Source organism: Rhipicephalus microplus, chromosome 1 (genome assembly GCF_043290135.1).
Source record: "Rhipicephalus microplus isolate Deutch F79 chromosome 1, USDA_Rmic, whole genome shotgun sequence".
Lineage (NCBI taxonomy): Eukaryota > Metazoa > Arthropoda > Arachnida > Ixodida > Ixodidae > Rhipicephalus > Rhipicephalus microplus.
The window spans coordinates 81,130,586-81,156,690 of NC_134700.1; the positions used below are offsets into that span (position 1 = coordinate 81,130,586).

Consider the following 26,105-nt stretch of genomic DNA (forward strand, 5'->3'; position numbering starts at 1 on the left):
TTTCAGAGGGACTGTAAGACGCTAGTTTATTTTAATATCCTCTGTTTGACCTTAGTGCTGGCGAGCCCGCTGAATTCTAAATTTCCTCACCTCACTTGACAGCATATGTCAACCTCGCCCATGTATCACATCACCCGGAATGCATTCCGTTGCACAAACTCAGACTTTCGCAATATGAGGCCTGCCCAGTAACAACAATACTCCATGTAAAATGCACAATAAAATCATAAAGCCTTAGTGGAAAACGCAGCTAACAACCGAATTTTCTTTACTTTGCGCGTAATGACCAACACACGGATGCTTCTTTACGAAAAGTGTGCAGAGAATTTTAATGGCGTTCCTGCGAGTAACTGGGCTGTGTAAGACCTGGTAAAAGACTCTTTGACTTCAAGAGTACTCAGTTGGAACAATTCTTGGCCATGTAGGGCACGCCAGTGGCAAAACCAAGGGGCAGCACATCCGGCATAAAGAGTTAAAAATGACGTTGTCAAAGATGTGCCCCCTTCTTCCCCCCTAAAAAACTTTTTGGCCTACATCTGTGGAGCAGACTATACCTGCCTGCTGCAACACCACAACTGCCGCCAACATCGACACAAGTGATACCGCGTGGCCGAATTTCCTTTTATAAGCATGTGCTTAGCAGCATGAGCGCTTGTACACGGACTCCAAGGCCGCAGTACAGGGTTTGTTATTTGCTTTGCGCTGTGAATTTCATGCACAACTAGTGCTGAGAAATAAGAGAGCTGCTCCCGACGCCACGTCAAAGGACACGGAATCACGTTTCAGTGACTTCCAAGTCACTGCAGCATATTGGGCAACGAACATGCCGACGCAGCTGCTCGATCAGTACACAAACACGGTATAGAAGAGCCTATCCCATTCTCAAGAACCAATGCTGCCATAAAAATACGACTCACTGCTATTGAAGACGTAAAATTCCTGTAGAATACAGCAAGTTCACGGCACATGCGACTAAATAGACTGGACTCGTCTCACCGACTTCGGCCTTCATCATAACTTTCTCGATTTGAGATGACGGCGCTTTGCCAACTGTGGCTTGGTGTCACTATCACCAAATTATTTGCCTCTCGGCATAGTAGACAGTGCCACTTGCAATATTAGCGACAGCAATCAAACAATGGAGCACCTTCTGTGCCACTGAAATCGCTACAGCGCGCACAGACTGCCTCTTGCTGCTGCGTTAGCCCGCCTTGACGACATGCCTTTATCGGAACAGTCTGTGCTCGAACGCCGACACAATCCGTTTTCTGACAAATAATCAGTGAAGGCTTCATTAACTTTTTGCTTGAAGGTGGCCCATTAAATAGGTGATAGCACCTTCACTCTTCTTTTTCTCACGCGTCTGTTCTTTTTTTTTATTGCTTTCCGCCCCATATCTTTTCCCCATTCCCCTTCCCTCTACTGTACTGTAGAAAACCTAGTACTACATTTCTGGTTGACTTCCCTGCTTTTCTCTCAATCTATTTTCTTTCTCTATCTCTATTTCTATTAATCATGAACAAATCAAGCAAAACTGTGATTTATTTCTTAAGTGACAGCGATCAATACAAAAGTCGTGTCGTGTCGTTTACACCTACATTATTATATTTTTAGCGATAACAGTATTTAGATAACAGTGCCATATTGAAGCACAGTGTTGCTGTTTCTTGTGCATGAAATAAAATAAGTGTCAGTTGCATTGAGGCTGTCTGCGACTGCATTGAACAGGACGTAACTTCACAGATATGTGGCCTATTTGCGCAGATGCTTGGATTAAACACGTTGGTGCTAGGACTAAACTCTTCATTAATCCTCTACGCCCTATTTTCACAGGAAATATTCTTGTCGAAACACACGAGCTATCAATGGTAATGGGCACGAAACAATTTATTCATGTCACATAAAGACACTCGTAAACTGTAATATTTCTATGATTTTGAATTAACTGTAGGAAGCTCACACAAAACCTCAATTTCTCAGGAGAAAGCTTACAAAATTTGGTACCAAAGATGATGGCGTAGATTTTGGGATTAATGAGACAAGAATTGCTTAGGTACCAATAAATATTGTCGCCTTAGGTTGTGTTCACGAGCAGCTCTAATAGTATGAGCACGTCATTGCATTCATTCGGTGTTCGGGCAGTAAAAGATGATAAATACAAACGCCACAAGCTTTGTCTTAGACGCAGCGCATTGGATCCTATTACGACATATGACTTTTCCTATGACTTTTTCTATAGTTCGAAGTAAGAGAGAATAACTAAAGCTTTACTAATATGAATCTATTTTCATGTGGCGACAATGATAAAGGTGCGGTAATGTAAGTACAGTTTCTCCTTTGTGCTCGCAGCAGCGATCTTCAGTTATTCAAATATGTCATTTGTTTTGCTCCTTGCAGAAAGCCCAGTCATGAAGACAATGGTAAAGCTGTGGCTTCAGGTAATTATGATAGTTACGTAGAGTGTCTTTACTGGGTAAGTTGCTTGCATTTCATTTGCGATGAAAGGCAGACCGGCATCCCGCTTTTTCCTATGTCACAATGATCACAATTCCAGGAGAAGTTTGTACGTTTTCGCGATGGGGCCATTCCCTACCAATATTATTAACTTGCTGATTGTCACCTTCAATTCCAGTGATTCCTCTTCTTTGAGCACCTATAAATAATTTTGTTTTGAAGTGTTACAGTAAATTATTCATACTATACTCATCGTAGGAAAAGCATAAGCAATGTTTTCATGGCTTTGTTGAGTGTGCAAATCCAGATTTTCAGTAAGACTTCACATACGTCCGTTCGTCCGCGTGCCTTTGGCCCTGAATAACCAAGCTGTTAGATTGGAAAGGTTGGAATATTGGGAGCAGATAGATTGAAAAAGATAACTGGCCACCACCATCTATAGCACGGAACCAACATGAAGACATCTAGACCGCTTTCATAAGCCTTCCAGCACCTGGCGTAATGGCGCAGAAACTCACTTAGCAACAACACTGAGTACCTTATAGGCAGAGTGTTTTGCAAGAAAAGTCAACAAGCAAAATATATTCAAGTAACGTTTTAATGCACCTATTTAGCAAGCGTTATTGCAAACCATGAATAACGCAGGCTAACGTATTCACCACAATTTCTCGTCATATCACTAGTACTGTACTATAGTGCAACTGTGCTACTGTGCTATGGCACAACTGTACTACGTCGTATCCTAGTACTGTACTATGGCCCTGTGCACCTTTCCAAAAGATAAGAAAAGGCTCTCGAATATGACGAAATTGTAAAAGCAGGCTGCTGTCGCTGCCTTTATTGGACCTTTACTAACTTCTCGCTACCTTTTTACTACTCAGGTAAGGAAAAACTTATGAGCTGGAGCTGTTGAAAACTGTTTCGTAGCATTACCAAATTTTTGCGATTGACCTGTTAAATACACTTTCAATCAATAAATGTTGCACTAAGTTATTGTATAGATGACGTTTAAAACCAGACAAAGAAATAATCAAGAAAATTAAAAACCAGAATTTTCTTTTATTGAAACTACAGACCCCGGACATGGGTGCATCGTTTTCGCTTTTCTTAAAGCGTAGAACCTAAAATGCAAATATACGGGTTGAATAACGTAGATATTTTATTATACCATATAAGTTCCAATAAAGGCAAGAAGACGACTAAAACAACATTTCATTTCAGCAATGAGAATATGCTGCAAGACACAGGGCATTCCCATATTATGAGGGGAAGGTGGAGATGGATCTTGATAGTCACACGATCCTCTTTTCCCGTGAGCGCGCATTTATGAAAACGAGAACTTTGGGATGAATCTAAATTAATGAAGCAAATGAAGCACTTTAGAAGGACCTTTGTTTGTTTTTTCAGCATGTCCTTGCCCCAGCACAAGCTTTTTGGAACTATGTTAGCTCGATTCGGGAGGTGATATAATTAAAGTGCCCAAGAACCAAGAGGAATCTCATTTTGTATTAGGTTTTCAGGAGTGTTTGTCCAAACAATAACACCAGCGATTTGCTCTTGTCAATGTCCGTTATCTACGGAGGGCGAGGGGTGGTGAAGAGGATTGCTATAGCACTGATGAAGTTACTGACTTCAATCATCCTGGTATTACTTCAGTCTCGCAATAATTCTGTCTGTCTTTTGCAATATACAACGGCTAGCAGAATTGCAACACTTACGCAATAAAAAGCATCAAGCAACTTTGCAGCGAAATATAACAAGTCAGGGCCACAAAACTGTACAACATTCTGCAAGTAATTGCTACTATGCTACGTTGGTGTTGGAAGGCCTCTAGCGTATAATACCTACAACCATTAGCACAGGGATGTACATTTACTATCTTTTATTTTTCATACGCCGAGCTAGCTCAGCAATTATCTTGATTGATTGATTGATTTGTGGGGTTTAACGTTCCAAAACCACCATATGATTACGAGAGACGCCGTAGTAGAGGGCTCCGGAAATTTCGACCACCTGGGGTTCTTTAACGTGCAACCAAATATGAGCACACGGGCCTACAACATTTCCGCCTCCATCGGAAATGCAGCCACCGCAGCCGGGATTTTATCCTACGATCTGCGGGTCAGCAGCCGAGTACCTTAGCCACTAGACCACCACGGCGGGGCAGCAATTATCTTGTGGCACTGGTAAGGGGAGCACGTGTGCTTTAATTCTGACCGTGGCGGCCGTATTCCGATGAAAGTGAAATGCGCAAACACATGTGTTTCCCGATTTAGCTCGATGTGAAGAAATTTCTGGTGGCCACTAATTCCAGAGGTACCTGCTACTGAGCGCCTCATATATGACATGTTTTCACGCGTGATACCTACAAGAAAAAAAAGATTAGTGCGAGCTGTTCGCAACCCATGTAGGCCTCCCTTAAAGTTCATTGAGGCTATTATAGTAGGTTTTATTGCCCAGTTTCAACTCTCATCACCCGGTACCCAGAGTAGCGTGTCAGGTGAAAAGCCATGCAAATTTTTCCAGTTCTACAAAAAACATTTCTCCCTCTCTATTATAACTTGTATATTAAACCTTGTTGAGGCAGTATTACGAAAATTAGACATAACAAGTTGTGTCTTTTTCCAAATTTGTTACATTAAGAGTCGAAGGCTGCATTACCTCGCACACCTTATCTCAATACAGGCACATAACCTATACTACTCATCCTAACCCTACTGAAACGTTCCGTATGAAATTTTACGGAAAATATATGGACTCCGTAACATTTACTTATGCTACATACAGAAAAAATATGGAGTTTTATGGAAATATACGGAAGTTGTATGGCACTTACGGAAGGCTTTTTATGGAGTATAAGGAAGGATAAGGAAATTGTATGGTGTATACGGAAAGCTTTTTATGGAGTATACGGAAAGATAAGGAAAATGTATAACATATATGGAAGGCTTTTTATGGAGTATATGGAAGGATAAGGAAAGATAAGGAAACTTATGGAGCATACGGAGAGTTCATGATGGAAGATATGGAAGGATAAGGAAAGTGTATGGAGTGTACAGAAGCTTTCATAAGGAAAATTCAGAATGTAAGGTCTTACGGAAATATACAGATTTTGTAAGGTGCTTACGAAAATGTGCAATAGTGTATGAAAGGCATGCGGATTTTTGCAAAAATGTGGAAACTCTACAGTTGTTGTCACATTTTCAGCAGGAAATCCGAGCTCTATAAAGTTATAAATCAATGCACAGTGACATATATAGTACAAAAGAATAACGCAGGCTAGTCTGTGTTGTCAGTCACCGCTGTTCGCCCTTTTCCAGAATGAATACAACTTCTGCAGATGACCAGGTGCTAAAGTCTGTCACACGGAAAATGTGTCATTCACAAGGAATGACAATAACTGTCATTTTACTTGCATGCTGTCACACGAAAACAAATCAAGCAAAAAGCATAACTTCAAGGGCTCGTTTTTTGGTAGAAACAATAATAATGAGAACTAAATTCAATGTGAATGAACTTGTCAATATTAATGAAATTGTTCTAATTAACATAGGCAAAGAGAAATGTCATTTTAAAATATCGACCATGAGCTTAGCTCTCCTGAGCACCGACAAAAGAAATGAAAATCTATGAAAACTGATTGCATGTAGCCTAAAAATTATTTTTTATTGATAGTATGTGCTCCTACAATATAAATACAGCTATATGCAACTTGCCACAGCTTCACGACAGAAACGAGGTAGGGGCAGAGGGAGTGGTCAGAAAAATAATTAAGTATGAGAGCACAACTGATATGTACAAACACATAATGGTGCTTATCATTGATGCACGGATGGTCGTGTATAGAGCTGGGTCGTTTTGAGATTTTCAAAAGCATTGTTTCAGACCACCATGCAGATTACGCTTCAATTGTAGTGCTACATAAGACACAACTTATGGGCCAGCTTTAATGAAAAAGAAGATTATAGGTTAAACAAATGCTTTAAAATATATCATATCATGGCTGCATGGACGCATACAAGCTATGTAAAGCGAAATAAAGTGAGGAGGCATGAGCTTCTCTTGATGCTTCAGTTCTACATAGATGCTTCAACTGTGCTGCAAGAAATTTAACCAATGTCTGTGTGTGCAACATTGTCCATTTTAAACTATCTATATGTATATATAAAATTCCTACTGCGAGTTAAGCTACGTAGCACTCCATAACTCTTCCTTTTATTAAGGACAATTTTTCAAACAATCAACATTATTCATTTTCTGTCTCATGACTTCGTGCCCGCAATTCTTGGTTTGGCTCGATCACAATTGTGCAGCCCTTATTTTGGAGGAATAAAAAAAACATCAACCAAAATATATTTTGGAACTGCTTCTTGGTGATATTGCCTTCCCTCAACTGCCACAGCTTGAGATGAGTCATATAGCAAGTCTCGCGCATACCTAGGGCCTACCCTTGAAGAAACTGGTCCGGCTGTGAAATGCTCAGTTTTTTCTCAAATAATTCTTTTGGTGTTAGTTTTCTCACTTCTCGAGTCCCTTCACAATCAAGCAGACCCAATGTTCCCCTTAGTCCTTAATTTTCTTATATTATGAAATAAATAAAAAATTAATAATGAAAATAAAAATAATAATAACTGTTGCGCAAAAAACACAGTCCCACATACGTACTTGAACGCAATATTGCTTTTATTTTGTTTTAGAACCTAAGGCATTAGAAAAGATAGCAGTACAATAAAAACGTTGAAAAAAAATTAAACTTGGCGGGACTCGAACCTGCGCCGCTCAGTTGAGCTCGCGTACGTGAACTGAGTGCGTTAGCTTGCTAAGCTATTCGCGCTAAAGGGAATACGCGGGTTTAAGTTATGTATATAAATTTGCTTTTTACACGCTATGTGTTGGCATAATTATGTACGATATGCGATCGTATCTATTGTTGTGTGCATATGTTTTGGGATTGTATATACGTCACATGCTTTTCGCATGTCTTTCAACTATAGATTGCTGCCTCGCCGCGGATGAAAACAAGTATTTTTACACCCACACACAAGCTTGAGCAGTTGAAGGTTGTTTCCCGGGGATCTCTTGCGATTGAGTCGGCCACCACAGGGAATTAGAGTGATACGCCATTAATCCCGGCATCTAGCTGTATTCCACTTAGTAGCTCTATCGCTTGATGACAAATCGAGCGCGGGGCGAGACGCTATTGCGCATGACCATGCCTCGCGTAGTGGCGACATCAGCTGATTGCGCCGGCCGGCTTGCTTCGATTTGCTTCAGAGCAAAGAAATGTCATACCTTGAAAGATTGCGTACTGCACTATGTCAAAATGTTACTGCTTTGTAGCCATCCTATGATTCATTGAGAATTGATAACTCTGATATCACTACTGTAGAGCTTTGCGTCGGCGACACGCACCGAACGTGAAACCGCACTACGTCTGTCGTAAAAGCAGTAGGAGGCTGTCGTCTGCTAGAACAAAAACAAAACAAAGACCTGTGAAAATATTCATAAGTTGTAACTTGTTTTTTGAATAACCGTTCATCACTTTTAAAGTTATTTTGCCAGATAACATACATTTTTTTTTCAGTTTATAGCAGCGACAGATGTTTTTTTTTTATTTTCCTCACACAGATATCCAAGTCAAATCCATTCACAGCTAAAGCCACATGTTGTTTGTCTTCTTTGTTTCTGTGGGCATGCCGTTTGAGTGCGTCTCTCATGTGTTCGCGCTGCTACACACGAGAGCACGAAATGTTAAATTTACGCAAGGAAGCGCCGTTCCTCGTTCGTGTGATGTGCTAAGATTGCGCCCTATTCCCGCGGTCGTTCGAGTGCGGATCAAGTGCGAGTCGTCCAAGGAATCGGCGGGTTGGGCGGGCGCTCGAAGGACTCCGAGGTGACGGCTGACGCCTGTGGTCGCTTCCTTCAGGACAGTGTGAAAGAAACTAAAGGTAAGGGGGACACTTTTTATGTAGACCAAGTATGCCACTCAGTGCAAGTGTGTGTTGCTGCACTCGAACGAGGCGTCGTGAAACGGCAACCTTACGCGCCTTTGCGAGTGCGGTTGCCGATTCGCTTTGGCAACGCTAGCGCCAGCAGAGCCATGGCGCATCGGCGCGGCCTTACTGGAGCTAATTCGAGACAACTGCGGCAACATGCATGTGTATGGTGATCGATTTTTTCATATGTGCAATGTAGTGAGGAAAACGCACACGGCGCTTGCTACGTTGTTGATTAAACGAAGCCTGCAGTGCCATTTGATGCAAAGCAGCATTTGGTTTGTAACTGCAATTTGTAACTGCAAGCAGCAATTTGTAACTTGGCTCGATTCACCTAGCCAACCGCCTAAGTGGGTTGATTAGCATACGTTCACGGTAGAGCGTTATTATGCCCCTAAACAGTGGCGTGTTCTTGTTGAAAGATATAATGTGTGTGCCTAGTGTAGAGAGAGAGAGAGAGGTGTTCGTGCAATCTGCATGTGTACCTGCAAGATGCCTTTGCTTGTAACTAATAATGTACCGGCCAGCACCTACATTGTACGCCTGACTGAAGAAAACTTGCATGCACAATGTGAGATTTTGTAATCTGCCAGAGTTGCTTTTTATAAAATAATACACTGCCAGCATGTTCAAAATATGTTTCGCTGCTGTGTGGCAGGGGTGCGGTTATCACGCTGTTGTGTAGTTGCTGATGCAAGCACTTATAGTTTTGATGCGTTAATATTTCTCATCTAACTCATCAGGTGTTTGGCTGTTTCAGCACAAACAAGGCAAAGAGAGAAGGAAAACGGGTAATGACAGGACCAGTGCCGACTTTTGTTTGCAGGAGAATACCCATGTTGGTGTATTTATTGTGACAACCTTTCTGTGTTGCTTTTTTGCCCAATTTATGCAACAACGCGGTTGTCAGCAGTATGAGAGAGAACACTGAAATTAGCTTTTAAAGATCATGGTGACTAAATGCCTAGTAACTCACAGCACAAAGTAACAACAAAAGACATCAGTATGATCAATGTGGATGAGTACAGTCTTGCATCTAAAAAATATATTGTGCAAAATGTTGCCTAAGTAAGAAACCTCTCTATGTTTGCAAATAGTGTGACGTCACTTCGAGCACCGTGCCAACCATTCCCTCCCTCTGTGCATGGGCTGGTTGGCAAGGAAGTTGTTTGTGACGTTCCTGATAGACCACTGAGATGTATGCGATTCTAAACCAGTAGCCTAATATATACGTAATCTTTTGTGCAGTTACATCGCTGCATCTGACACCTACAACTTATTTGCATATTTACATTGCTCCCTTAGGACCTAACACACAAACTTGTTGTTTGCATTGTCACTTCATGAATATCGAGCGGTAAAGGTACTGAGTATATGTGAAACAAGAATCTCTGCTTATTACATGAAGAAATATGAGGCCTTCGATAAAACGAGTTATACCTTTATTAGCTTGTGTACTCGTCGGGGCGATTCATACATGCAGCTTCAGCAAATGGTATCTTCCAGCCCGGTGACCTTGCAATTTTTTTCTGCACACAGCGCAAACACCGAGATGTACCCACTCGCAGATGGTCACGTCAAGTGCATATTTACCTTGACTAAAATATCGAATCAAGTTTTTTCATCGAGCGGTCCCTGCCATGAGTGCTAACGTCTTCGCAAACAAGACACATTGTTATTGACACTGCACACACCACACACAGTATTCTCAGTTGAACCGATATTCTCAATACCTTTCAATGCACACTACATGCCGCAATTAACAGTGCACATTTTTGAAGACTATGCCGCTGTTGCTCGCACAGGCCACCACGTGTGTTCACTTCTTCAAGATAAACAGACAGCGTGGCAAATATTTTACCACACAGTTTACCACACAGCTGGATGTTTGCTGACACATACTACAGCTAATGTCGACATTGTAACGTGAAGTGTGAGCTTTGAAAAATTAAAACTTGCCCCAAACACCGCACGACTGTACCGGGCTGAGCCACCAGCGGGAGTGTTTTTCCAGCCACACCTTTTACATGTGCCAGTGACATCATGCTGTGACGTACCTCGGTAGGGGCCTATCGCTTCACACTTTATGTGAAGAGTCCTGTTAGTGAAAGCAGGCATTGTTGATTTCGTAACTTGTTCATGCCCAACTGGACCTTCATTTGCACAAGTTGTCTGACTGATATTCAGGCGAACTTTTGTGTAATAAATTATACAGTTGGCAGTCTGTGCTTGCCCCATACTGTTGTTACTGGTGTTTCTTGTTGTTACTTTGCACTGCTCATTACTACTCACCTACAGAAACTAGCCTATATTGCCGCTGTTTTGGACAAGATGCAGCTGGCAAGTGCGATAGTGTTCATAACTCTAAATTCTCGAGCAAAAATTATCGTTTCATATTCAGTTAGTTGCATTCATATCAGTACATTATAAGAAATCATTGATTAAACATGAATCCGTGTTCCTTTACTTAATGCTCACAACTTTTATATCAAATTGAATGGTGTTTATAAAAAACATGGGTTTTAGCTAAACTTCATGCTCTTTTCTCGAAGAGCTGACAAAACGCTATTGCATGCTTACTCGCCATAAATTGGTCTGTGTTCGAAATACATTGCAATTCTTCACCGGACTGCCAGTACACTTCACATTGGGGGAACATTTATTAACCATGGATTGATTAATTAAGAACGGAAAGAAAGAAGCGGCAGGCCGGGATACTTGATATTGGCATCCGTTTTGCTACCCAGCGCATTATCATGCAAACTTCCTATAGAGTGGTTATGCGTCTTGCATGTGTGTCTGTAAACCAAGAACTTTGGGTAGAACTATATTTATCTTACAAATGGTTGCAGGACTGTGGAGGCTGTAGGGCTGCTTAGGAATGGTGGAATCCCTGGACATGTGTTCAACCTTGCTGCATCAGCTCCTTGGTGTTTTCACGGCATCTTTACAGATGTGTTGGGTGAGTAAAGCAAGCAGGTTTCAACACAAGGAAAAGTATAACATGGCAGCACCTCTTGTGCGTGCCTTACATCCCAAGTATGTCAAATATTTATCTTGCCTTGTGGCCTGTAATTTTTAAAGAGACACTTCTTTTTGCTTTATATTTGAGTCTTGATGCTTCGACAGCAATGTATTTGTGTTTGACAGCAAGTGTTCTTGAACAAATAACTGATCTCAATAATGACAAAACACCCTTCATACTTGGTCCTTAGCATAAACTAGCACTTATCTGTAGCAGATTCAATTATTCATTTTTTTGCTCGGATAATGGGCAAGTAGCAAAGGTAAGTTCAGATTGGAGTGGTCGGTGACGTCTGTTTAGGCTCTGCCATATCGCTTTGCAACCAGAGTTACTTGTGGCCACATATACAATGAAGCCACATGACGTGCATTCTAAATGAGATTACCGTATCACATTTCACTGCATCTTAGTATGTGCCAAACAAATGCAGATATCATTAGCCTGCCACTATAAAGGGATCCTAAACCAACACAAGGTTGAAATTTAGTCGTGGTTTTGCAGCTGTGTATGACTCTACAATGGATGCATAGCCGTGATAATTTGTCTATATGTTGTCGCAATAGTAATGTTACACACATTGTACGATACAAAAGAGGTCCTCGCTTATTTCGCTTTTTTTCGCTATGCTTCTTTCTTGTCTCTTCTTGCCATGTGCTCCTCCTCACTGTACAAGGAGCAAGAGCAGTGGGCACACAAACACGTATTTAAAAAAATGTTGTAAGGTGAGCACTGAGAAGCTGAACACTTCCAAAAGGCTCAAAGAGGTAAAGGTATTGTTTCTAGCTACTTTTTGGGCACCCATAGCTAGTTGTGCTGCTGCAGTTAAAAATTAGTTAAATTTTAAAAATAATTAGAGATGGTTTGGCACCCATAATTGCAGTTACATACAGAACTAGAATTCAATGCGTAAGCAAAATCTGTTCACTCTAAATCAATCCTAATGATATCTGAAATTCAGGAAATTTTCACAGAAAAGCTCGGGAAAAGGCTAAGTGGTTGCCCCTTGAATTTGAAGGAGATACCCTTCTTCTAAATGGTCAATAGACAGTCTAGTAGTCTCGATATTACATGCACTATAAAATATTCTGGTGTGGTGCTTTTCATGCATGTTATAATGAGGAGGTTTTTAATAGAACTGTTGTCACTTTGCCCTGCATTGCTGAAATTGTTCACATAGTTATAATACATGAATCACTTTATGCCTTTTGATTTTATGCAAATGGTTTGCTTACCCAGTCGGTTTAACTTGATTTGGATAAAATCATAAATGCTCTAAAATTTTTTTTACTATACAGCAGGTTTATTTTTAAAATACGCGACCATTGATGTGAACGCAGTTGGTGGCGTGCTTGATTAATCCTTCACTATCACCACTCTAACTACACCTGCTACAGTGCATAGTGTGACAAAAGTAATGGTACTTAACATTACTGGCAGCATACACTTTTATGTCTCAAAATAGGTTAAAAAGCCTGGTAAAAATGTGTGTACGTTTTTTTTTTCGCTCCAACTAAATATTCTGGTCTACTCAAAGTAGCTTCCGCTCTTTTAGGTTCCTCAAACTTTTAGGTGTTCAAAAGAAGTATCAATGCCATATACTTTCTTTGTCAGCCTACTCACCACTCTAATAATGAGAATTACCCGACAACATTACCCAGTAAAATAAAGGGATGTTATAAAAAGTAATGTCAATTCAATTGTCAAAAAACGTTGCCAAGTTACGTTTTTGTTCACTTTTCTTTTCACAATTTTGTTAAAGTTACTTTTGATAACATCCCCTATAGTTTGTTTGGCATCATTTTCTGCTAGTTTTCATTATAATGTGTTCAACAAAGACAACAAACCCTTAAATTTATAGTTCTTTCCTTTACTCATGAATCTGAAACAGTAAATCTCAGTAATCTTAGCGGTGTGTGACTTGTTTTTTTGTTTTTTTTATCAGTTGTGCATGTGTTCAAGTACATGCATTTAGGTGGGAGGGCGAACTATTGCCTCCTCCTGTGACTAGCAGATTTTCTGAGAACTGACAGATGCATAATGCTGCCAAATAAGTATAGGGATATTGGAAGTAATCGTAACGTAATTGCAATCGTAATGTAATTGCCAGTAGGCAAAAAAAGGTGTCCCACACTCGCCATAATGGTAACAGGCAGCGCTGACTGACTCTTCCATGTATAAATGCACATATATACCGTACAAAATGGAAGAGGGATAGCCGCCATGGTAGCTCAGTTGATAGAGCATCGGACATGTTATTCGAAGTTCGCAGGCTCGGTCCCTGTACAAGGCAGGTTATCTTTTTTTCCTTCTACTTTTCTTTCTTCACAATTACAACACTTCTATTCTTCTTGAAGATTTTCTGGTGTAAAAAAGGCACCTTATAATCTGAAGAGGCAAACAGAATGTGCCAGTGTACGAGTTAGCTCTTGTAGTGGTTACAAGTAAGATATGTTTTGAAGAATAAATCATTCTGCCACTTGCCTGAAGAATGGCTATAGGACATGGCGCTGGATGCACTTTGTTATTTTTGAATCAAGCTATCTTGTATTCTATCTTTATAAATTATATGGGATACACATGACGGTATCACATACTTTAGCGCCACAAAGATTATGCAGCGAACAATGTTATAAATGCGAAATTGCATAAGGATAAGGTGAAAACTGCACCCTCAACGAGAATGTACAGAAAGCAAAGGGTGCAGGCGTCATTCCTTCTGCCCGTGCTTTTCAAGTGCGAGCTGTTTTCACCTCGTTCTGACCAACTAATTAGACTGAGATGTGTTGTTATAGTGCAAGAGGATGCTCCACGGGAAACTAGGTTTGTCTCAAACTCTGTGTGTGTCTTTCAACCTATGTGGTGCCCGGTTCAAGAGTTCATGCAGACCAGATCGCGTAAAATGGACCGTGTAAATAAAATAAAATGGACCATGTAAATAAACAGGATCGTGTAAAATGTCGTTTTCTTGTGCAACTGTAGTTGTGGTTGTGCTGAATGACCTTTCTTTATATACACTACATAACAAACTTGCTCCTTTAGAGTCGAGTGCATCTTCGGATCGATTGTAAATGTTTGCATATGCGAGGCCTTAAGTTTTATAAGAAATTCCTCAGTGTGCCACGAGGAAATGTGTGTTCAGCGAAAATTTGTATATCATTATATACAACTCTTAAAGCCTCGTCTACAACTTTATGCAAGTTGACCTTGAGCAGAAAACGAGGAGCGGCAGCAGCCCCCAGAAGAGAGCATGCACCCTCCAAGCTCCCGAAGCTCTCTTCAACAGGAACAGCAAGGTCACTGTGTGGCATTGAAAACCATTGCAAGGAGTGCCTTATCAGTACACTGTGCTGCTCTTTCATCGCAGAAGACGAAGTTGACCACTCCAGAGGAACTTCACGCTGTGTATTGTGAGTGCTTCAGTGGTTTTGTTTTTGTCCAGCCAGCAGTTAAGAAATCATGTGTCAGATTCAGCCAGGATGGCTAGAGGGAGTCGGGCAGGCTTGTTTGGACATTTGTCTAGCCAAGTAGTGCCAATTTTCGCACTGGTCCTGTTGGAGTTACTGCCACAATCACAGAAGCTACGTCACCTCTCTAAATGTACAGATGTGTCGGGGAAGATTAGCTGCATTAGGTTTTTCTATAACTGATAGCTGCCAACATTCTTCATTATACAGGAGTTTTGTTCCTCACTTATGGGTGTAAAGCCCTCTACAGAAAAAATGCAACACGTGTACTTCCAGAAGACTCCAAAGCCCTACTTGTAGGTTTTTTCGGCTTGTATCATAAGCACCTCGTTTGGGGTACATGAACATTTTATAAACATGTACAGCGAAAATTTTGGGTGGCTGGTCGTTTTGTCGTTATGTTGTTCCTCGCAGTATTCTTAAGCATGTTGTGCATTACGTTGTCAATCTGGTTCATGTGCATAGAAGACATTACGAAGTTTCAGGCTACAGTACAAAAAGCCTGGAAGCAAGCTATCAATAATTTTTTAACAGAGTTGCTTAATCTGATACATGATACATCTCTAAACTTTCGTGCGTATTCATCAGTGTAAGCTCGTCTTAGTGTTATCCAAAATGAAGATGTGAGTCGACAGATGGAAACATCTAGTGGGGTAATCAGGGTGAACAGTAGAAGTGCTTCAGACAGGCTGGCCGATGTTGCGATAGGAGGACCTATTTTTTAGAAGTCACCTTGTCATCCTTGGCGTGTTAGTTTAAATGGGGTCAGTAATGACATCATCTTTTGGTGTAGGCGTGTGTGCCTGTTGGAAATGTTTGTCTGAAAAAAAAACTTATAACGCAGACGAGTGCAGCCCTTGCTTCTTTTCAAGTTAGGTTGCGCTGATACAAAGTGTTCTCCTGTCGGAGGTTGGGGGTAAGGGAAGCAAAAAAAAAGATAAATGATAGAAAAGAAGAAAAGAAGAAGAAAGAAAAGGGGAATGCAAAGTAAAAGTAGTGCTACACTGCTCCTACTTTGCATCCCCCCTTTTCTTCTTTTTTTCCCTTGGTTTCTTTTTTCACCTTTTTTGTTACATTTGCATTGTCTCATCTAGTGCATGAATCAATGACACATGGCTTTGCTATAGCAAAGATGCCTATGTGGTGTTGGATTGAACAGTGCATTGTACTTCATTTAGTTAATTACAGACTGATCAGTCTTGCAATAAGTGCTTCCTGTCTATCACCGCACATGTTCAAATGAAAAGTTTGTGCTTGGCTCTTAGTACGCTGGTATATCGCTGGGTCTTGGACTACTCAAAATGAATGTTATTTTGCTGCTGTTTATGGTAATGAATTTATCCAACATGAAAATATCTTGCCTTGTGAACTTTGTCGGACCTGCCTTTCTTTTTCTTTCCTATGCAGGCATTGTATGTGAGGGAGGCAGTAACAGAGAGGTGATAGCTTGAGCTTCGGAAGAATAAATGCTGGCAGTGAGGCAATTACGCATCAAACATCCCAGCCATTTTACCAACCGTCCTAAATGTGTTTTGAAAAAAATATATTGTGCTCGTTTACTGTATTTTTCTGAAAACAGCAAAATGCTAAAGTATACCGCAGAGAACAAGTCTGGACTTCCCAGGATGTCGTCTGGGTGTTGTTTGTAAAGAGTAAAAAGTGTTTCAAAAATACTGCCTCTTCTACACCAAATTCGGTCTAGGTATTAAGTAAAGGTGATTGTGTGTAGTGCATAAAGCTCAGTAATATTAGTGCAATTTTTTCGCCACATCAAAAGCAAGGAAGCAGTTCTCTTTATATGGCAAGTTATATGATTACACTTTGTCTTAAAGTAGAAATGAATTTTTGAAGTTTTCTTATGATGGCAGTTTTCTGCATTTGATATATGACAGCTTCCGTTCCAAAGTTCCCCAAGGCCCTCAATAGGAGACTTCAAAAACCATTTTCCTCATTTAAACAAAAATTGTAATGATAACACTTGCCATGTAACAAGAACTGTTTATTTGCTTTCAACTTACACATAACAGTAATTTTCAATTAGACAAACACACAGCTCAAATTGCATCTCAATGTGGACAAAAACGATTATATAGTGATATTTGTAATCTGGACCTAACATTATTTTTTTTCGCAAAATATAACTTCTGTGCAGTGAGTATATGTGGCTCAAATATTCATACAAAATGCAGTATTGCCATACAAGAAATGCAAACGATAAACAGTTTGGCTGAATTCTTCAAAGCCTATGTAGCGGAAAAATTGCACTAATGTTACTTGGCTTCAAATACTTTAAGAAGCATCTTTACTTAATATGTAGATCAAATTTGATATGGCAAGAAAAAGCGGTACTTTGAAATTTTTCTCACAAATAACACCCGCACGACATTCTGCAAAATTCTGAAGGTAGCCACGTGACCACTACTTTTTTCTCTTCAAAACATTTCTGCAAATAACTATTTTCAGAAGAGTAAATTACCATCATTTTTTAAACTATACATCTGTGATGGTCGCCAGGCAGTATGGTTTGTATGTTTGGTGTAGAATAGCCCAGTGCGAAAAACAACAAATGGCTGGGCATCCTTTGACGCTCGGGCAATTTCGAAAGCATTTGTTTGTTAGCAGCAATTCAGTTAAGCCCTTGTCTTTATGCTTCCAGAAACAAAACACAAGTAACCAAAGTAGTCCTAAGAGTCATGTAGTCTCGCTGTTCCAAGGCTTGTGGAGCCTAATTTAGTGCAAGCTTCACCATTTTTAAAAAATTCAGATTCAACCAACAGGTTTTGGAGGCACAGTGCATTTTCAGCTAACTTGTTTCACACCAGTTACTTAGATAAAAAGTGGAAAGTAGAGGTAAAAATACCATTTTAAAGGCATTGTAGGTAATAACAAAAAGGACTGCTTTCTTTTTTGTGTGGTGCTTTGCCTGAACGCTGTGCTTTTTGTGGTATAGTTCATTGTCTAGTGAACATAGGCCTTAAAAACTAACGTTAGCCATGTTGAGGTCGATTTCTTGGTTATAGTCATAGTAGCCATACTAAAAATTATGACTTCAAACTTGATTGTTCTTTTGAAGATTTTTTCCTTGCATAATGATATTTGAGAGTCTTAGTCAATTTTGTTATAAGAAAACGTGATGTCATAATAGGGTCACTTTTTGTAGAGTCGTTCAGTTCTACCTTACCTTTTACATTCCTAATAGAGCAGTTATTTTCAATATCGGCATTTAAAATGGAATGAGCATGCTGTATGTAGTAAGGTGTAAGCACTTACAGATAGCACATGCACCCAACTTTTCTTTTGGCAGTTTATTTCTGTTATTCTTGATTTATATGTGGGGTTTCACGTCCGAAAACCACTATATGATTATGAGAGACGCCGTAGTGGAGAGCACTGGAAACTTCGACCACTTGGGGTTCTTTAACGTACACCCAAATCTGAGCATACGTGCCTACAGCATTTCTGCCTCCATCGGAAATGGAGCCGGGGTTTGATACCGCGACATGCGGGTCAGCAGCCGAATTTCTTTTACTCTTGCTTCCTTATATTTGTGCAGTTCGGTTATAGTTATCTGGCTTCCACAGATTTTTAATGGCACCTGCCTGGTCCTGCTTCCTTTCTTGGTGATTTTAACCTTCATAAGTTGCATAGGTTTAACTCTCAAAATTGTTCAAGATGCCAATTTTGTGCACAAACTGTATAGTATAAAGGCAGCAGATGTACATGCACACACTATTAAATGTACATTAAGAGCTTTCACTTGCAGTTCCTAAAGTTTTACTGTGCAGGAAGCATTTAAATCATAATTTCATAAGGACATATTAATCGATTATCTCTACCATTGAAAATCATGACAACCTAGTTATTTTCACTGTGATAAGCATGCTGTTTTTTTATGTGGCAGAACTAATTTATACACTCATTCCTTCTATTATTCACATATGCATAACATGAAGGATTGTGTGCCTTACATTTTCAGTTTCATTCTGTGTGTTATATTTCTTGTGCATGTAAACTATTGTGCTAACATGTGTCTCTGACATTATTTGTGCCAATTATTTTGATTTACAGGTGCCTATGAAGGACACATAAGTTCTATGGCAGTGACCTTCGAAATTTACAGTGGTGCCGGAGCCTCAAGCAGCATTTCGCCGATCTCCACAAGGCATTCATGAGATAAACACAGCGCCACACTTTCACAGTGCTATGATTATTATTTATGTTTAAACATTTCGTTCTGAAATTGCTGTTACATTGTGCCACCATCCTGCGGCCTAGGTGGAGCTCGTGAAATTACGGTGCAGTCACCTCATTTGTGTACGATCAACACTGCAATGTCACTATTCACAGCTGGAGCATACAGACAAATAAAAAAATATATTGATTGTAGTAGGGATGATGTGTATATTAATGCTTCTCTATTGATAATAATAACTTTATAGGTTCTTTAAGTCTTCCATAGAACACTGCATTAATGTGTTGCAATGTAACCAACATTTATGATTGCTAGCATGTTAATTTAGTAGTTTTGTAATGTATTTAATTTAAAAGGTAATTTTGCTTCCACATCACGACAATTAGAGAGATGCCGTGATTCAATCCCTCATCATGCACATTTAAGAAATATTGTGATTTGTACACAGTATTGCATGTACTCAAGATGTGGACGTCTATTCAATTTACACATTATATTGCTTTGCACTAGATTCAGACGTAACATGCACACATTTCAGTAATTTCCGCATGATACGTCTTTCCACAAGATGGGGAGTCCGCATCATATGTCTTATGCGGAGTCCGCATCATACGTCTTATGCGGAGTCCGCATCATACGTCTTCCATATTCCAATAATTCCGTACTTGAGGTCTCCGCATCTTACGGAACGTTTCAGTAGGGTAATACCTACCTTCTCAATAGTCCCTGCTTCATTTTCCAGAATTATGGCTATATATACACTAGGAACTGTTTATTAATTCTACATGTCACGGGGTGTCTTCGCTGTGTGCGAGGGTTTTCTCAGTAATGGCATACGGTGTATAATTTTCTGATGTTTCATTGCAATGATGATGGTCACCAATTAGATTGTTACAAGAACGGGCAATTTGTGAGGCGGAATGATTTCAGTCACTATGTTTTTTTGTGCATAAATTGTTATAGTTTGCTAGTAGGCAACGAGAAACGTAACTGCCACTGATTGTGACGGTAATGGTTACTAACCTTGTTGGTGTTACCTGGAAGTACTACCAGAGTAGTAACTTTATTACAAGTAGTGACTAAACCAAATTAAGTTAGTCATCGTCATGAACATTCTCATCCAGCGTTAGTCCACTGTAAAATGAAGGGGTCTCCCAGTGATCTACATTTTACCATATATCCTGTGCCAGTGAATTCCTATTAAAGGCTTTGAACTTGCTGATATCGTCACGTTTATCATCCCTTGGTAACTTTTCTGTTGCACTCACTGTTGACCTTATCTGTTCTACCCATTAAGTGACCACTTTTTGTCGCTTGGTGTCTGCTAGAGTATCTGCAGCTCCTGCGTTTTCTCTTACCAATGCTGCCCTTCTCCCATATCTCAATGCTATTCTTACCATTCTACTTCACATTGCAAGCTGCCTGGCCCTTTGTTTTTGCCTATATTTCGTTCCTAATCTTCATACTTCGTAACTCGCAGTATCAAGTAGCTGCATACTTTTCGCTTTAGAGATAGAGGCATAGGTTCTGACATTTTTTGGTAGTGCCTGCCAAATGTGCTTCATCCCATTTGCATTCGTCAGTCATTTTTTGCGGTTATATTGCATTCTTGGTAGTTGTTCTAGGTATAGATATTCTTGTATGCACCCTAATGTACGGTTTACGACCTTAACTTCTTTCTGTTTCACCAGGTCATTCAACATTATCTTTTCTTTTCATTACAATCGAATTATGCTTTACTTTATTACTCTCTTGGTTTATTTTGTCAAATAAGTTGGTACGTATTACAATTTTCGAGACATTATGCCATCCTCATGAACTTACCAAAAAACTCTGGAAGCAATGGTGATCTGTGATTACGCCGGTAAAATGTTTAGTGAGCGAAGCTTCATGGTCACATGCTTGTGAACAAATAAGTGTGCCTGTCGAAGTTTAAGATGTAGTTTAAGTGTTCTCATGGTGTATGAAAATATGATAAGTCAATAGGCATTCGAAAGTGACCATCTAGCTTCAATATTATGATGAAACTTTATTTATTTTTGGTAATCAGACACCAATCAGAAAATTGAGTATCCTCTACCGTTTGTTCCAGAAAACGATGACTCTAAAATCAAGCTGAAAAGGATGGCCGATTCCATGACGAGAACTCTCCACGCTCAACTAGCATCGCTTTCGACAGCGCAGCGAAAACGAGCCCTGACCGCTATTGAGAACATTGCCTCTAAACTGTCCGACGAAGGCAGCGACGAATACTTCGTCTGGTCCATTATTATGGCTGGAGTAACCGCTATGATAACAAAAGGAGCCGGGATAGCCTTGGGCGCCGCTCTTGGTTGAAATATTTTTGCCTAGATTGTGTGACTGTACTTTCATTCAATGTAGCATTAAACGGCAAAATAATAGCACATAACTTCGACGTACAACAATAAAAATGTGTCGTTAAAGTTGATGAGCAGCACTGCACACGCATTCTCATGAATAAAAGCAAATGCGTTAGCTGCTTCAGGTGTGAATTGTCGGAGTAGCTTCCCTTTTAACGCAACCACTGTACTTTCACAAGCATGAGTGACGCAAATTGAATGCTTCAGAAAAGAAGTGTTGTGCTAGTTTTCTGTGTACAACTAGTACCTATTCTCCTGTATTTCAGTAGCGTATTTGTTTCAGTTTGGCTTATAATTTGTCTTATCAACCTGCTGCTTTCATAGAGCTTCTTCGAATATTTTGTCTTGTGGGTCTAGAGGACACTTATCCCATGAAAAGCGCGCGTTGTTTTTATCTAAAATGGTGCTGTGAATCAGCTGATAATAATGACAATGGCACGGAAAGATACCAACACGGGCACATGCAGATTAGGTACAGGTGTCTCTCATGCCCCGGAAAGGTGAACTCTTAGCTAATCAGAATGAAGCATTATCACACATTCAAGGACAGCTGCAGCTTTCAGAGCAGTCTCTAGAAAGCGAACTGGCAACGCTTTTCCTTTTTTTTTGTCAACGACATGTCAAGTGATATTTATTACTACAGAACTCAGTTCCATTGAATGGCTAGAATAGTATGGAAGGAGCTGCAAAAGTTTCTGAGAAACTGACAGGGTGACCTCTTATGGAGACGTGAGTGGGGCAATTACAAAAATACAGCTAAAAATGCAAACTTTTGAGCAATGACTAACGTGCCTAATTTAACAACATAATTTCATTACATAATGCTAATACGTTTGAAAAAAGTGGACAAAAAATAATAGCAGCTTTGCCGTGGTTCAGGGAGCCGCTAACGGCAATTTGACGAAATGGTTTTGATGCCGTCATATTGCGCTATAGACTTGCCATCGAGTGCCGTTAAGAGCAAAGCGAACGTACTACGGTAAACAGAGTCGCACCCCTCCCCCCCCCCCCCCCCCCTTGAGATGTTCTTGTCGCCACGGCCTACCGAGCGAAAAGGGACGTTTGACCACATCGGATGGGCAAAATACTTTGAACTTGCATCGCGATAGCTTACAAGGTACTCAGGCAAAAAGTATCACAAATTCAAATATAAGGTACTACCACAACAACTGTCCCGATAATATATTTGCCATAAGTATGCTAAGATAGTTCTAGACATCTGTAAATTCTTATTATATCCCCCTGTGATGTAGTAGCTAACGGCTTCGCACCAAAAGGTCTGCCTAAAAAACGCAGCATATGCGCGGAGTTCATGACGATGAGCTGGGTGAAGAGTCCGTCCGTCCGTTCGTTCTTAATTCCGTCCATCCATGCTGCTATCTGTGTGACCATCTGTGCTTCCATCCATCCGTCCGTGCGCCCGTGCGTGCGCCCGTTCATGCATCCATCCGTGCATCCGTCTCTGCGTTCGTCCGTGCATTCGTCCTTGTGTCCGTCCGCGCGTCCGTCCATGCATGCATTTGTCCATGAATCTGTCTGTCGGTCCGTCCATCTATCTAGTGAACAATCTCAGACCTGCCATCTCGCATCTTTACAACGTATATTGAGCATACAAAAGTACCGCCACCCAGCGGACATTCCAAGAACTAAATGAGAGGTGGCACACGGGCACTTTCTTATGGCCTGCGCTTCGTGTCTACTTCCCCCTTTCACCACCTCTAGTTCATGGCTATATACTAGTTCACTATTCATGGCATTGCGGGCAACCCTGGCTAAACTTTGCTAAAACGAAGGAGGTTACACCCAGCAAGTTTAATGTGGCAACTCTTTCTGGTGAAGTAGAGCTCAAAGTGCGTTCTTCTCATACTAGTTTTTTTTTCTAAGCATCAAATTTTAGGCAAAATTTATTAAAGTATAAGTCACTAAGTTATGAAGTCTTTGTAAGTTATTTCATCAGAAACAACTATCTTTATATGTATGATTAACGTGCGCTGGTTTCCTCCTCAATCGAAACGGGCGCGCGCGTGCCACTCCTATAGTCCGGCCATGGAGGTGGCTATCTACTGCTACTACTCTTACTACTACATACATCGCGGACGCCCGACCCACGTCATAGGGAGCTTCGCCCCCAAAGTGTTTTAAATACGACCAATTTATTTTCATTTTATTTGGGTGTCTCTTCATATCTCAAAAAATTTTGCCCTTCTTGGTCAAAGTACAATACCTTCCTTTAGGAAGATTGATTTTGGATTTGTTTTGACTGCTGAACAGGACCGCTTTTCAGAACCTGTGCCGAAAGGGATTACGGTTGTCGTTTCTGTATTTGATAGGAATCCCTGCTGAGGTTGGCGACCAGATAGCAGTTTGCCACCAAACACGCGAACTTCTATAAGAAGCCTCCGCACAATCGTGCAAATTCGATTGTGAAGTTTCACCTTGTCCATAAAAGATCGTTTATTCAATGCAGAAATACCAGTGTTCACCGTCAACAACTCTGTTAGCAATATTCTCGGAGACTCATTATCTATACGTAGATCACATTGAGATGCAATTACTTTTGATAACCCTTTTATCTGCTTGCACAACACATTCATTACTTATGTACTCATAAACGTGCCATCAATTCATTTTTCTTAAACGAGAGATTGTGTGCACCCCAGTAAATTCTCTGCCCTATTTTATTATCACGTTGCAGTGACTATGAAAAAAATTGCTAATCAGTCTAGTAGATATAAAACTCCAAATTGCACTAAGTTGTTCCAAACTGTGATCCTCAAATTAAACAAGCAATACCTGCTTTATTTGCCAGCGGCCATAAGTTTATACCGCCTTCACCAATCTGATAATCGGCAGAACGTGTCTTGCGTTATATATCAGTGACAGCACCACCTTGTGTTTTCCAATCCGTGTCACGCACGTCTCAGCCTGACATTCAACTTCCAAAAATCGGCCTCATGAAGTTCGACGGCCATCCTTGAATGTGGACGCCTTTTTGGGAACAGTTCATTCAACTGATCCACAACAACGGCGGGCTCACTGACGTAGACTGGTTCGTCTACCTACGTTCGGTTGTGACCGGTGATGCGGCATGGCTATCGCCGGACTTCCAGCAACGGCAAGTTCAGAATCCCTGGACATTTTGAAGCAACTATGTATTGGTGAACTGTCACCCACATCAAACGCACTTCACTTAAGTGTTAAATAATTAAGGGAGCGAAAGCATTCCAAGGCATGTCATCCTAATGAATGTTTTGTTTGTTTGTCCTTTTTTTCCTGGCGCAACGCACCACGAAAAATTGGCCATGAAAAGAACGGTGTCTTGCTATTTAAAAGGAAATGTTCATAATTTTGAAACGTTAAGTTTTAATAAATACGATTGATTTTGATATTTTAAACGATGACCTTAGCATTTTATTCTTCTCGTCTCCCGAAGGAAATCGCAAACGGCTTCACAAACGCTCCTGTGGCTAAAACCCAGGATGGTATCCCCGAAGGAAAGAAAAACCGGAAGTGATAAATTTAGTCTCAACCTTTGAAGCGGTTCATCTAGAAGTCTTTTCTTCTGACTGGTGAATAATCTGCACGTTACAAAGAAATGATCAAGAGATTCACACTCACTGCAATGGAGGCATAAAGGTGACTGTACCACACCTGACCTGTGTAGGTTAAAATTCAGTGGGGGACTGGGCATCATATTTTGTTAACTGCGATCTCGGTCCTCCTGGAGGAACACCATCGATTCTTCCAACGATAATTGGGGTGAGGGAACTCAAAAACTGACAACGCACACTCGCGAAGTTGTTCGATACGGCAAATGTTTCAAAACGCGGGGCACTTACAAAAGCCAACGTCGGCAAAATAGACATTATCGGACCATTACATGATTAAACTGCGAGTGCATCATCCGCGTGTTCAATCAGAGGTATACCTTTCTGCCAAGGTACCCATACCAAGCAAATAATACGTATATGTCTTGGAATGAAAGAATGAAGTATTTCTAAAGAAATTGAAAATTTTGATGCAGTTAAAGAGGAACAGACGGATAGGCTGTCTGTCAGAATGACGGCTTCTGATAATGATTGGGGTAATTTCCGTAAAGCTAATATCATGGCAAGCAATTCTGCATAATAAATAGGAGTAAATTCAGGTAATGGAATCGAAAAAGACTAATCTATATATAATGATGCGATTCCCGCCCCTGCCTTTTCTTCACAAACTGACCCGTCAGTTGCTATTACTGCAGCCGTTTCTCATCTAGATAAGTGGTCCTCCAAAATGCAATTTAGGTATCTACTGGTTAAATGTTTGCAATTCTATGGAAATATGTCATCAAATTCTATTCGACATGTTTGTACAGATCTGCTTATGATTAGTATCTCATGGAGCTGCACTTGTCATGTTTAGAATTGTGTCTGTGCGAAAATGACTAGATGACATCGTAATCTTGGCCACTGATGGGCGAAAACTTCCGCCCGATGTACAAGAAAAGTATATTGCGATCTCATCAATGGCGATGCATAGATCTTTACAAATGTACGCACGGTTAGGATGTTAAACCGAGTACGAAGAAAATGCAGGCGTGCTTTTTTGTAT

At 40.5% G+C, this 26,105-nt stretch overlaps 1 long non-coding RNA gene across 1 annotated transcript; it reads left to right on the forward strand.

Moving 5' to 3' along the window:
* Positions 1 to 8,104: 8,104 nt before the first annotated feature.
* LOC142783902 (uncharacterized) lies at positions 8,105 to 24,910 on the forward strand. Its single transcript, XR_012888538.1, has 4 exons — positions 8,105 to 8,402; positions 11,303 to 11,412; positions 14,674 to 14,882; positions 19,008 to 24,910. It is a non-coding gene; the product is annotated as an uncharacterized LOC142783902 (long non-coding RNA).
* Positions 24,911 to 26,105: the final 1,195 nt, after the last annotated feature.